This window comes from Oratosquilla oratoria, chromosome 29 (genome assembly GCF_046742065.1).
Source record: "Oratosquilla oratoria isolate Oo_2021 chromosome 29, ASM4674206v1, whole genome shotgun sequence".
Classification (NCBI taxonomy): domain Eukaryota; kingdom Metazoa; phylum Arthropoda; class Malacostraca; order Stomatopoda; family Squillidae; genus Oratosquilla; species Oratosquilla oratoria.
The window spans coordinates 20,993,965-21,001,162 of NC_134805.1; the positions used below are offsets into that span (position 1 = coordinate 20,993,965).

At 39.7% G+C, this 7,198-nt stretch overlaps 1 protein-coding gene across 5 annotated transcripts in view; it reads left to right on the forward strand.

Annotated features, from left to right (window-relative positions):
* Window positions 1-641: 641 nt before the first annotated feature.
* ACC (acetyl-CoA carboxylase) overlaps window positions 642-7,198 on the forward strand; it is a 78,139-nt gene continuing 71,582 nt past the window's right edge. For all 5 annotated transcript variants that reach the window (XM_076211865.1, XM_076211869.1, XM_076211867.1 and 2 more), the window contains exons 1-2: window positions 642-758; window positions 1,014-1,142. The gene's annotated coding sequence lies outside the window, so the exon portion shown is untranslated. The remainder of the gene's footprint in view (window positions 759-1,013; window positions 1,143-7,198) is intronic.

Below are 7,198 nucleotides of genomic sequence, written 5' to 3' on the forward strand. Positions count from 1 at the left end.
ATTTGTGATGTCCCGCGGATAGACACTATTGCTGGCAAAATATCTATTCCCATGTAGCAAATGTCAATATAAGTAATTGCAATACAAAATTACGGTATAATTTTCTATTCTATGACTTTTTCATTGAGAATGATTTTCTTCGAAGATATCGATGTATTCAGAGCTGTGGTGAAAGTGATTATTGTCCAAAATTAGATATATACCAGATATAGTAATAAATATATACATCGTGGTAATGCGTATCTAACGTTAACATATACGCAAACAAACTAATTATTATTTCTTCAATTAAAGAAATTTTCATTTGGCCACACCCACTTTGCAGCATGCCCGTCCCTCTCATTCGTAGTTCGTCTTGCCCTCCCATTACCTGCTCGGTGGTTCGATGACGTCATATCACGTGATACTCTTTGGGCCAACCCTCGTACGACCCTGATGGGGTGAGGGTGAGGCGAAGGGGTGTTAGTGCGTAATTTCCAAAGGTTTTAATTTAGCGATTATGTAATTTACAGGGTTTGCTGCTGTATTCATTAGAGAAAATGTTATGAATAAAATTTGAAACATTAGTGTTTGTTGAATTTAAAAGTATATAGAATGGGCAAAAACATCGTTTAAAACATGAAAACAAGAAAGACCGGAGGCTAAAATGATTGAACCAGTTGGTTCGTCTTCTGCGGTAGTTGATTCCTCATCCAACCCTCAGAGGAAGCGGACTGTGTCTGCTGATAAAGTTGCAGAGATAACACGATATTGATAATGTACGGGCATAAGTTGCAGGCTGCCATATATTGATTTGTGATTCAACGTGAAAATAAAAATTTCCGGATGTATTCGAGTATACGGCAACTTTCTTTTTAAGCTGGTGTCTCACATTACTCAGTTTGTATGGGTTGACAGCTGCAAATGATGGAATAAATTGCAATCCGGAGTGATACTCATGAGAAGAGATGCAGTGTGATAAGAGCTCGAAGACGTAATTTGTTCAGATATTTAGTGTATACTTCACTCAACAGCTGATTGTGGTGCGGTAGACGACAGTCGGACCGCTAAAGGGTGAGGAAGTGTGTTTACATTGCACCAGTTCATCTCGGAATGCTCGTGCCAGAGGACACACAAATTTGAATGTACGCTCCTGGCAATATGTAAGTAACCCCTAATTGCCTCATTGTCTTAAACAATATTCAAAAGTAAGAATTAAGGCATGATTGTACTGGAAAGGCACAAATTTTGCATCGACATCAAAGGTTGACGTACTACGTAGGGGTGAATGGTAATATTTTATATTTCATTACTGCTGTATAGTTTTACTTGTATGGTAAATTGATTATTTATTATCTTATTGTGCTTCACCTGTTTTCTTTTTGCCTTGATATGGTTGAAATTTTTTAAAAGTAGCTAAGGAATGGTGACTGTAAATCAGTAGGAATGGTAGGATTGACAGTTGGTATTTCCTCTCTTGGTTGACTTCGCCTTATACTGTGAAACCCAAGAAAAGATCACAGAAACACTAAAAAGGTCAAGTATTGCAGGCACGCCAATTAACCATTCAAAAGGAACAAAATAAGAAAAGGTTGTAAGTGGTAATCATGCCCATAGCAGATTTTATTTATGACAAACCTCGATAATGTAAATTTTGTGATGAGAACCTTTTTGTTTACCCCTGTCATTGACACTGATAGAGAAGTGGGGCTATAGCTTATTACCAATGGGACTTAAATATATCGGTGCTAGAGGATTCGACAACAATCTCAGGTTGGGAGTTTAAAATGTTTAGAAAATGTTAGAAAAATTGCTTCCTGCTATTGAATGTAATGTGTGGTTAGACTGTTTCACGTGCATGGTCCCTAGTTCTGGATTGGATCCTAGTACTGAAAAAAGAAGAGCCAATTAATTATTTTCCTTGAAGAATTTTCCAACATTTAATCAAAGCCTTCTAATCCAAAGATGTTTTGGTTCTACTCCAGTATTAAATAAACTCATTTTTCACTTCTTTTTTGCATCTGAAACCTCGGTCTTTTCAAAGGAATTGTTAAGTTAAGGAAGGCTTGCATTAGGTTACGAGCTACCGGACAAAAAAACTTCATGTTAAATATTCGTGTTTGTAGGATTCTGGAATTTTACTGATGTTTTTAGTCCGTCTCCTTTTTAGTGACTTCAGTAGATGCGTAGTAGTGTCTAGTAAACCAGATAAGCATTGTCACTTAAAAACTACATATTGGTCCTTTGGTTTAATAGTTGTTAACTGAAATCACATTATAGTTATAGGATAAAGCTAAGCTGAACCATTGGACATGAGTAGTTTTTCTTGTTTTTCACTTCTAAAGCCATTGCTGAAAAATGTAAAGTACTGTGTGAGGGGGGGAGAAGGTAGTGGGTACCCTGAGAGTGGTGTGGGGAAATAGAAGGATGCTAACGTAAGTAATGAAAATATATGAGGCAATAGGTATGCCACATGTTATGCATAGGAAAGAGGCTTGGGTAACGAATACCGGAGGTAAAAGTTTGGAAGTAATGGGAATTGGATGCATGAGGGCAATGTGTTGCCATGAAATATTGGACAGGAATGATAGGATTCATGAATGGACTGCACTACAGATGGGACTGGGATCAAATAGTCTAAGATGGTTTGGTCATGTTGTGGGAATGGATGATGTAGGTTCCTTGAAGGATGCAAGCATTGGGTACCCCGAGTAAGAACAAATGGTAAATCTAGGAAAAAGATGGGGTGAATGAAATGATAAGAACATGTACAGGAGCAAGGTTGTTGAACAAACAGTTATGTGCATGGGTGATAGGGTGGGTTAGAGAAGAATATTAGTGATATTGATTATGTTGCTTTGTGTCTCATTGACTGGAAACCCTTATCCCCACACCAGCTGGCCCTGCCATAGATCTCTGGGAATTAGTCAGTCCACTATCCTAGGTCTCTCTTGCAGGTGACCTATGACTCCTAGATAACCAGCAACATCCACTGATTTGACTAGCAAGTCAATCTTTAAATAGATATTGTGATATTGTCTGGGTATTTGGGTAATGCTAGTTTAGGGCAATGTAAGATGAGATATTCAGTGTCTTTGTGGTGATTGCATCTGTGACTGAGCCTATTCTTTGTTGGTATAATTTTAAAGCAGGATAGTGGCCTGAATGTAGTTGGGCCAATGTGGTTCTGGCTTGTCATGGGAAGAAATGTTGGAGTTATCTGTATTGTGCCAGTATGGGACTGTTTCTGTCATTGACTTGTAGCAGCAGTAGAAGAAGGAGCGGAGCAGTTGCCAATTGTTAGATCTTCTTGTGTACAAAGATGGAAGAAACATAGTCGTTAGGTATTGTGGGTATAGTTTGGCGTCTGAATGTCAACTCCTTGGGATGCAGATGAGGGTTTTGAAGATGGGTGACAGGAAGATCATTGCCTCAGACACCCATTTCATTGAAAATGTGAGGACGTATTCCATGAGAGGGCTGTGCTGGGGATAAACCTGGCATTATTGTTAGGAAAGAACCAAGTTTAATGTGGTTTAAGTAGGAAGAAGTAAAAAAGTTAAAGGTAATGAAAAGGATGAGATTATGTCTTCCATGCCCATCCACTTTACTCAGTGGATAATGACACCCAAGTTGAAAGAAAGGAAAATTTATTTAACTGAGGGAACTTATCTTGGATATTTCACCAAAACACAACAAAAGAACTGAACATCTTTAGTCCTGTTTTGCTAGAAAGTATGAATGGCATAAGCAGAATAAACAGAACCAGGTTTATTATTTTATAAGATGGCACTATTTTTCTTTTTCCTAAAATATGTTGTGTTCATGTCTATGCTACCAGTGCTTTGCAATCCATAAATATGTTTGTGATCGTTTGTGAGGCAGCTTGGTAGAGTGAGCATGTGTTGTCTGTTGTGTTTACCTAATTGTAGTATACAGAAAAGAATATTATTGATGTAAATGTGACACAAAATATTTTTGTCTCGTATATGTGGGATATATATGTTCTTTAGTGTGAGGTGTGGTTTGATCCACTATTTGTGGTTGATGCTAGTGAAAAGTGTGTCTGTGGACTTGGCTGGTACTACCTTTAGTATGTTAGTGGTGAACCACTGCTGTAGTGTATGTATGTATATTTGTAGGTGAATAGTTGCTGCTTTGTACCATACCTGTGATGTATGCATGTGTGTGTTATGTTGGCAGTATGTATATTGGTTTCTTTGGGATTAGGTGTTCAGATATTATACATAAATAAATTGAATAGCGTAGGTCTACTTTTGGTGCATGAAGTAGCTGATGCACATTCAATGTACATGTGTGTCTTAAAAGTAGTTTGCCAGCTAGTGATGTGTTTAATATGTTAGCTATGAAGGGCAGTAGTGTCATTTGCCTTGTTTATATATATGGTGGTGAGTATTGTGGTAGTATGTGGTTGAGTCAATTTAGTGTGTATTGTATGAGGTAAGCTAATAGTATTGTGATATGGTTGGCTTGAAATCTATGTGGATGGGAGGATGGGACATGTAGATTGATGATATTAAGGGCAGCCCTTGCCTTCATGTTGGGTGTTGTGCAGAGCAGTGCAATCAATTGTTATGATTTTATATTTGTTGGTGGATTATTGAGTTTTAGAAGTGTGATATTTTCCTTTGCTTCCAGAGTGTGTACTAAGCAGTATGCATATGTAGTAGATTATTGTTGATTATATTTGTGAGTGCTATGAATTCTTGGGGTTCCAAAGCATTTGAGGTGTATATTTGATATATTGTTTGGATGTGTAAGCACATTAGTGTTTCAGATTTTTTAATGAATTTGTGTAAACATATTGGTGTGGTGAGTGTAGATGTATGACCCAGTAGGCAGTTGTACTTGTGTCTGAGGATGTGATGCTCAACATGACTGGCAATTGGTTTTAATGTAGTGTTGTGTTGTGGTGTTAGCCTATTCTTTATGGAATGGGCTACTTATGTTTCAGTAAGTGATGAATGTGTGTGTACATGCGTCCACTGTTGCTTTTTTAAGTGGAGTTCAGTGTGTGGTAAAATGGGATAAGTTAGACTTGTAGTTGTTGTCATTCCCCAGAGTGTCTGACTAAGCAGTCCTGTCTCTCTGAGGAACACCATCCCTGGAACGGGGTTTTCCCACAAATCCCATTGTATTGTTGGCATGCATGATTGTGTACAATGCAGTCTTCCACAATGCGTTGTATAGCATGAGGTGAAGTTGTCATAATAGGCTCACACCATTTCTGTTGTTTTTGCATGATCATGTTGAGGTATAGGAACCAGACCATTTGTCTTCCTGCTGAGTTAGGGTTGGTACCACACCACCCTTACTGCTTTGAGAATTTGGTCATTGTCATTAAGAATTACTACTGGTGTTCTGTTAGACAGATGATGTGTTGTTGGCTCATATTTGTTGTGGATCTACGTATAGGACAGTGGTAGCTAGGGTACTGGTCCCCTCCCTTTCCCATGTGTTGTAGTGTTGGTTTGCATATTGGTTGCTGCTATTTAAACTTTTTCATCTTAGAAATATAACTATTGCCTTGAGTTCATATACTGAAAAGTTCTCTGCAGTGGATGAGAGAGGTATGTGGGCCCTCCCATAGGTCTGGGAAGAAACTTAAAAGTATTGTCTGTATTGTGCTAGTGTGGTATTGTTTCCATGTCACCTACATACAGTAGTAGGTGGATGGAAAGCAGTCATAGGTTATAAGCACCTTATGTGAAAGGGTGGGGGAAATACATTTGAAGTAATAAGTAAGTTTATTTGGCATTGCATCAGTATACATGAAGTGCAGATAATGAACAGAACACATAATTCGAAATAACAATTACAATTGCCGAGGATAACAAAAAAAAGCATGTAAACTTATTTCCATTGTGGTCCTCAATTTCCATTGTGGTCCTCAAGTTCAAATAAGCTCAAGGGCCTCAGTTCAGAGAGCAAATGTCAGCCTGTTGGGTATGCATCTCCAGATGGATGTGAAGGTATTGACAGGTTTTTAAGATAGGAGTGAGGGAGACGACTCTTTCTGGCATCTGCCTGGGAGGACCATCACTAGTAGGTACTTGTTGTTGGTCCCTCAGCTCAGGGAAACCCCATAGTTTTCACGTTTGTCAGACTATCCTGATGGGAAGTGGTCCCCCTGATGTGTTGTGGCTGCTTCCTGTAATTTTTCTTTTCTCAACTGGGGGAAACCTCCTTTGCTATACGAAGGTTGAAAAAAGGCAAGGAGTGGACCCTGAAAGTGAATGGTCTTAATGTCAATAACAAGTAACTTATTATCGTCATCAAGTTCAGTCTCCTTGATTCGTTGATACCATAATAGGTTTTATTGTAGTATTTGCATGATAATTGCATCCACCTTAGAAAGAAAGACAAGCCCTCACAAATAGTTTCCCTTCTGTATAGTGAAATTAGGTAAGTACATTTAAATAGAGGGGCCCATAGTTTCCCCCAGGTAGAAGTGACCAAAAGACAGGCTTTTTTTTTTGGGGGGGGGGATTTTCATTTTGCCAAATCCATGAGGCTATCAATAGTATAGGCTACGAATATAATATGTACATTTTGCTTCCATGATTTTATGACTCTTTCCTCCCCAGGTTATATCTCTCTCTCCCTCCCTCCCTCCCTCCCTCTGTGTGTGCGCGCGCGCGCGTGCCCACATGTTGAGTTGTATGTGTTCCACTTCGGCATTGTATGGGTTTTTGGTCCATATTATATTAATCTGTTCATTTGTATGACGATGTCGATAGACGGTTACGAATTTAGTGTGTGTGTGTGTGTGTGTGTGTGTGTGTGTGTGTGTGTGTGTGTGTGTGTGTGTGTGTGTGTGTGTGTGCGTGCGTGCGCGTGAGAGAGGAGAGACGTAGAGAAACCAGTTTGAGCAGCACCCGGCTTAGTGTGGTATAGTATTGGTTTCGTCTTGCCCGCAAAAGAATGTTGGTCGTTTATTAATTTCTCTTCTCCGCCCTCACACCTCTCATCTGCCATCTCTACGGAGCGACAGGGTGTCCAAGGATCGGATGCATTGTCTCCAAGATTGGCCACCAATTAACAAATGTTTAGTCGTTGGGCGGGACAGGGCGGGTCGCAGCGGCCACCAATCATTGAACCTCCTCTTACGCAACCCAACTGCACCTGGGTCGCTAACCCCCCGAGCCACCCATCCCCACCCACTCCCCGCCCTCATCCCCCTCTTGTACTCTCCCTC